General features: G+C 45.4%; 1 non-coding gene across 1 annotated transcript; it reads left to right on the top strand.

The window, feature by feature from the left end:
- Positions 1 to 5381: 5381 nt before the first annotated feature.
- TRNAR-CCU lies at positions 5382 to 5454 on the top strand. The gene has a single exon. It is a non-coding gene; the product is annotated as a tRNA-Arg (tRNA).
- The last annotated feature ends 1873 nt before the right edge of the window (positions 5455 to 7327 follow it).

Below are 7327 nucleotides of genomic sequence, written 5' to 3'. Positions count from 1 at the left end.
AATAAAATAAAATAAAAATAAGAGTAGCCATACTGGGTCAGACCAATGCTCCATGTAGCCCAGTATCCTGTTTCCATCCGTGGCCAAGCCAGGTCACAAGTACCTGGCAGAAACCCAAGTTGTAGCAACAGTCCATGCTACCAATCCTAGGGCAAGCAGTTGCTTCCCCATGTCTGTCTCAATGGCAGACTATGGACTTTTCCTCAGGAACTTGTCAAAACCTTTTTAAACCCAGATATGCTAACCGCTGTTATAACATCCTCCGTCAAAATGTTGCAAAGCTTAACTATTTGTTCAGTGAAAAATTTTCTTCCTATTTGTTTTAAAAGTATTTCCATGTAACTTACTACTACTATTTAGCATTTCTATAGCGCTACAAAGCATACGCAGCGCTGCACAAACATAGAAGAAAGACAGTCCCTGCTCAAAGAGCTACAATCTAATAGACAAAATAAAGCAAGCAAATCAATTAATGTGTAGAGGAAAGAGGAAGGAGGTAGGTGGGGCGAGTGGTTACAAGTCAAAAGCAATGTTAAAGAGGTGGGCTTCCTCGAGTGTCCCCTAGTCTTTGTACTTTTGGAATGAGTGAAAAATCGATTTACTTCTACTTGTTCAACACCATTCAGGATTTGTAGACCTCAATCATATCTCCCCTCATCCTTCTCTTTTCCAAACTGAAGAGCCCTAACCTCTTTCCTTTCCTCATACTAGAGGAGTTCCATCCCTTTTATCATTTTGGGCGCTCTTCTTTGAACCTTTTCTAATTTCTCTTGCCTCACCATTTGCTTCATTTCTTTGAAGGCATGAATAGACATGTGGATGAAGGTGAGCCAGTTGATGTACTGTATCTAGATCTTCAGAAAGCTTTTGATAAAGTTCCTTATGAGAGACTCCTGAGAAATTAAAGAGTCATAGGATAGGAGGCAAGGTTCTGGTGTGGATTAGGAATTGATTATTGGACAGAAAATAGAGGATAGGGTTAAATGGTCATTTCTATGAATGGAGGAGGGTGAATAGTGGAGTGGGTGCAACCGCACCTCGAATATTCAGTTCAATTCTGGTCGCCGCATCTCAAAAAAGATATAGTGGAATTAGAAAAGATGCAGAAGGGCGACGAAAATGATAAAAGGGATGGGACGACTTCCCTATGAGGAAAGGCTAAAGCGGCTAGGGCTTTTCAGCTTGGAGAAAAGGCGGCTGAGGGGAGATATGATAGAGGTCTATAAAATAATGAGTTGAGTTGAACAGGTAGATGTGAAACGTCTGTTCACGCTTTCCAAAAATACTAGGACTAGGGGCATGCGATGAAGCTACAATGTAGTAAATTTAAAACGAATCAGAGAAAATGTTTCTTCACTCAACATGTAATTAAACTCTGGAATTCGTTGCCAGAGAAGTAGTAAAGCAGTTAGCTTAGCAGAGTTTAAAAAAAGGTTTGGACGGCTTCCTAAAGGAAAAGTCCATAGACCGTTATTAAATGGACTTGGGGAAAATCCACTATTTCTGGGATAAGCAGTATAAAATGTTTTGTACATTTTTGGGATCTTGCCAGGTATTTGTGACCTGGATTGGCCACTGTTGGAAACAGAATGCTGGGTTCGATGGACCTTTGGTCTTTCCCAGTATGGCAATACTTATGTACTTATGAAGGGACAGGCAAGGGTAAGCCTTGATTTTTCCAAGGTTGGAGTCAGGGGTCTGCTGTTAGGAGGAGGGACAGGGAGAGGAAGAGGATGGCAATAAAACCGGAACTAGGTACAAACAACCATGCCATTCTGGATCAGACCAAAGATCCATCTTATCCAGTATCCTGTAATCCAGGTCACAAGTACCTTGCAGAATCTCATATCCTTTCTGACACAGAGCTGTCTAGTCATTGACTGCACTGCACAGAGATGTAACTCTGCTTAGCTCAGCCTGCCCTTAGGGATTAGGAGTTGCAGTTGAACCCAATGAAGGTAATAAATAGAAATAAAACAAAGCATAAAAGGAAATAAGATGATATCTTTTTGTATTGGATCAATACATTTTTGATTAGCTTTCAAATGTAACCCTTCTCTTCAGATCAGAAATAAGCAAATGTTGACAAATTCAGTATATATAAGTGAAACACAAAGCAAATGATAGTCTCATAGGAAGAGGGTGGGGTGAGTTAGGTGAGAAAGGGGGCGGTGGGGGCCTGGGTGAAATGGGAAAACTAAAAAGGCACACAGCAGATGCAACTTTGGCTTCATGCTGAGATCTGCTGTCTTTTAGAAGTGATGTTTAGAGACAGTCCCTTCCAGGGAAACCTGATACCATTTCTGCTTGCTGGCTATAGGAAAGATTTTACCTGCAGGCAGAAGTTAATGTGAGGCATGCAATGCAAGTGAATTAAACCTGAGAAATAATAACTGCCTGGAGCCCTGTGCAAGGCTTTCAATGTTGCCACTGCTACTACTACTACTACTACTACTACTATCCAGCATTTTCTATAGCGCTACAAGGCATATGCAGCGCTGCACAAACATAGAAGAAAGACAATCCCTGCTCAAAGAGCTTACAATCTAATAGACAAAAATAATAAGTAAGCAAATCAAAACAATTAATGTGAACGGGAAGGAAGAGAGGAGGGTAGGTGGAGGCGAGTGGTTACAAGTGGTTACAAGTCAAAAGCAATGTTAAAGAGGTGGGCTTTCAGTCTAGATTTAAAGGTGGCTAAGGATGGGGCAAGACGTAGGGGCTCAGGAAGTTTATTCCAGGCGTAGGGTGCAGCGAGACAGAAGGCACGAAGTCTGGAGTTGGCAGTAGTGGAGAAGGGAACAGATAACAAGGATTTATCCATGGAGCGGAGTGCACGGGAAGGGGTGTAGGGATGGACGAGTGTGGAGAGATACTGGGAGCAGCAGAGTGAGTACATTTATAGGTTAGTAGAAGAAGTTTGAACAGGATGCGAAAACAGATAGGGAGCCAGTGAAGGGTCTTAAGGAGAGGGGTAGTATGAGTATGGCGACCCTGGCGGAAGACGAGACGGGCAGCAGCCCGAGGATTGAGCTGATATAATAACAGCAAATGATCCTTAAGAGGTAATGGAAGGAGGAGCACACCACCCGAACTCTCATCCACTCTCTCGTTACCTCTCGCCTTGACTACTGCAACCTACTACTCACTGGCCTCCCACTTAACCATCTATTCCCCCCTTCAATCCGTCCAGAACTCCGCTGCGCGTCTCATCTTTCGCCTGGACCGATATACTCACATCACCCCTCTCCTCAAGTCACTTCACTGGCTCCCGATCGATCACATACAGTTCAAGCTTCTCCTACTAACCTACAAATGCACTCAATCTGCAGCCCCTCCTTACCTCTCTACCCTCATCTCCCCGTACGTTCCTACCCGTAACCTCCCGCTCACAGGACAAATCCCTCCTATCAGTACCCTTCTCCACCACTGCCAATTCTAGGCTCCACCCCTTCTGCCTCGCCTCACCCTATGCTTGGAATAACTTCCTGAACCCATATGCCAAACCCCCTCCCTGCCCATCTTCAAATCCCTACTGAAAGCCACCTCTTCAATGTCGCCTTTGGCACCTAACCATGTCACCTCTATTTAGGAAATCTAAACTGCTGCCCCAACTTGATTGACTACACATTTTGTCCTTTAGACTGTAAGCTCCTATGAGCAGGGACTGTCCTTCTTTGTTTAAAATTGTACAGCGCTGCGTGACCCTGGTAGCGCTTTAGAAATGTTAAGTAGTAGTAGTAGTAGTATGTGTATTCACAGCTCTGTCATTTGTTTCTTGTTTTCCTTTAGAATGGGTCTGGACACCCCAAATGTCAGCATTCAAATGCCACAAGCAGGTCTGGTTCTGGACAGCCAGTGGTCTCCCAAGCTGTCTGCCTTCCCATTTTTTCCTGGTTGCCCTAGTGGGGCAGCAGTAGTTAATCTCAGGGCCAGTTGCACTAAGGTCTCCATAAAAGAATTGTAAAATGTACTGATTTGGAAATACAGAGGGATTCCCAAAGGGAACTGCATGCAAATGACCTGCTCACTGCTTTTGCCAACAGCTTGTTTGCATGCAATAGAGAAGGAAGCCAGTCTGTCAGCTCTTCATGAGCAGAACAGCCATTCCCTAAGCTTGGCTGCTCTGCCCTAGAGAATTACACAGGGTTGGGGAACCACAGTAACTGTGGGGATGGGGACAGAACCTGCAGGGAAAGGGCGGGGACAGATCCCACAGGGCGGGGATGGGGATGGAGCCCATGGAGGCAAGGAACAAATTTTGTCCCCATGTCATTTTCTACTTTGAAGCCTGTTAATGAACTGGACTGTTATTTATGTTTGAGTGATGCAGACGACCATATTTTGATATTTCTGAAAAACAAGCAAGCATGCTGCCCACAGCTAGCAAAATTTGCTTGGGGGATCCTGTACATTCCTGCTACCAGCACATATTCTGAGAAAACATCTTCTATTGCAGAAAAGGACTGTGGAAGACAAAAAGCTACACTGAATCCTGAGACTGTTGACTTATTCATCCACAGAATAAAAAAATCATAACTGCTTCATAGGGCATATTTCTCCACCAATGGGCCTTCAGAATGGGTTGTATTTTGCGGGAGGGAATACAGAATGAGGGGGGGGGGGGGGATCCCTAGCCTTTGTCAGGGATCAAGACCACAAAAAGCCTGGCAGCCTCAACCCAGTGACCCAAAAGTACTGACCTTCTAAGCCTGGGATTGTGGGCTCAAGTCTCATCTGGGGTATGGCCTATAACAAGCTTTATTTTCTGCCATTCACTTTAATCCAGCCTGCAGGCCTCCCTCCCTCCCTGCCACACAAGAACATCAAGATCACAGACAGTGCTGTTAGGAGGCACAGTGACACTGAAAAAAACCCTTCACACTGAACTTGAAGCCCAAGTTAAAGGCGTGTAGGCTACATGTAATAGAAAGCACACACCAGTTCAATGGCCAAAAGTGTGCATGCAACAGAAGAACAGTCTCAGGACCTCCTGCAGAAGTTTTGCAACCCAAGTGCATACTTTTCCCAGCATTCTCCAAGGTGAGTCCCAGGTTCATCCAGATCCAGTCGGGCTTCTGCTCCTGCCACCCAGCGCTCCCCTTGGCAACCTTGAGTTGCTGTGCCGCACACCGTTATTTGCCTTTCTAAAGGATGATTCAATGGGTGGTCTAAGATGTCTCTGGAATACAGAGCTATTTCATCTTTCTTTGAGTGCCTCACTGTGCTGTAAAAACCACAGCTTCTCTTCTAAGAGCCAAGAAAAGCCTCCCCACACGTCCTCAGTGATGTTGAAGTAGCAGGAGAGAGTTCTCATCTGGGTTGAGATAATGGATTTAGCATCTTCCCTGCAGCTCTAATGAAAGCCCTTTCAAGTCACAGCCCCAGTGGCCTAATGGATAAGACACTGGCCTCCTAAGCCAGGGATTGTGGGTTCAAGTCCCACCTGGGGTGTTTTTTTATAGGTCTTTGTCTATACAAACTCTTCCATACTAGACCCTTTCTCCACAATAAGACAGGGTTTTACAGACACAAGAGTGTTGGGCCACTGCCGTGGAGCAGCAGTGGCAGGCAAAACCACCCCACACCAGAGACAGGGCAGAACTCTGACAGAAACAGCTAGACTTCACCTGCGCTTGACCGCCCTTCCCCAGGAGTTGAGCCCCTGGGTGCAGGCGGCCGGCAGGACCTACCGGACAGGGCAGGCACTGGATACCAGCTAGGTTGAACAGGGATTGAGGGTCAGAGGGGAAAGGAATATACATGGGCAGTAAGGCAAGAAACTGGGCTAGGACTCACAGACAGACAATACTACACAAAGCAGGAAATGAACAAGCTAAAGGACAGGAACTGAAAGCTGCCACGCAGCCACTAAAACAGGGTACAAATATTGACAGACAAGAGCCAGGACTGAAAGCTGCAGAGCAGCCACTAAAACAGGGTACAAATACTGACAGACAAGAGACAAGACTGAAAGCTGCAGAGCAGCCACTAAGCAAGAGACACAGACAAACAGAAACTAGACAAGGAATAAAGACCAGAAACAAGACTAGGGAAGTAAGCAAATAAACCTAAGCTAAACTACATACAGATAACTAGAAACAGACAAGGACCTAAACAAGAAACCAGACTAGGCAGAAGTGCAACAAAGCACCAACAAACCAGGGACCTTAGATGATGCAAAGGCAAACTCAGAAGGTTTCCAGGTGGTAATAAACCCATCAGCAGCTGAACTCAGCTGCAGGAATCATGAGGCAGCTACGGGTGAGGCTAGCTGCCAAACTTCAAACCAAGTCTGGAGGGCTGGAATATCTGGACCGGACCGGACCAGAAAGAACGTCTGGAAAGTGCATGGCAGCCACCGGTTCTGGCCATCAGAGGGCAAGAAGAACACAAACCAAGACACAGGCAGAAAGCATACTGAAGCACAGAGAGGCTTAACCACACAGATGCAGTATAGTGGAGTAATCAGAGCCATGCTGGAAGCAGCCAGCACACAGAGACAGAGACAGAACTAACTCAGGAAGAACAGACAGAAGCCAGCTCAGAAGCTGACCGCCGGAAATAAGGTGAGTCTGAGAGGGGTCACGACCACAATCGTGACAGTACCATTGATTGTATTAGGTTTCGAAAAGTTTCCCTTACGAAGAAAGGTTTTAATCGTTTGAGTGTCCACATTTTTTCTTTATTACAGAGTTTACTTGGCTCTCGAGAGTGAGGTTGCGATCGAGTGTGACGCCGAGTATTTTTAAGCTGTCTAAGATAGGGAGGGTGTGTCCTGGGGTGTTTATGGTTGCGGGTTTGTATTTGTTATGTTGAGAGGAGAGGATGAGGCAGTGTGTTATTTCAGTGTTCAATTTCAGTTGGAATGAGTTTGCCATAGAGTCCATGATATTCAGGCCAGCGTTGATTTCATTGGTTATTTCTGTCAAGTCCTGTCTAAAGGGGATGTAGATTGGAACATCATCTGCGTAGATGAATGGTTGAGGCCTCAATTGGATAAGGACTTTGCCAGTGGGATCATCATCATGTTGAAGAGTATTGGTGATAATGTTAATCCCTGAGGTACTCCGAAGGCTGCTTTCCACGGTGGTGATATGTTTGAGTTTGATTTCACTTGATAAGTTCCGCTGGTTAGAAAACCTTTGATCCAATTAAGTACATTTCCTTCAATCCCGAAGTGGCCAAGGAGTCTTAGTAGTATGTCGTGGTTTACCATGTCGAATTAGCTTGACACGCTTACCCTGTGGCCCTCTGCATCCACAACAGGAAGTCAAGGATAGGGGAGGTACATTTGCTCCCTTTCCAGCTCCCAATTCTAGAATTT

Source organism: Microcaecilia unicolor, unplaced genomic scaffold, assembly GCF_901765095.1.
Source record: "Microcaecilia unicolor unplaced genomic scaffold, aMicUni1.1, whole genome shotgun sequence".
In the NCBI taxonomy this organism is placed as follows: domain Eukaryota; kingdom Metazoa; phylum Chordata; class Amphibia; order Gymnophiona; family Siphonopidae; genus Microcaecilia; species Microcaecilia unicolor.
This window is presented reverse-complemented; position numbering and strand designations above follow the sequence as displayed.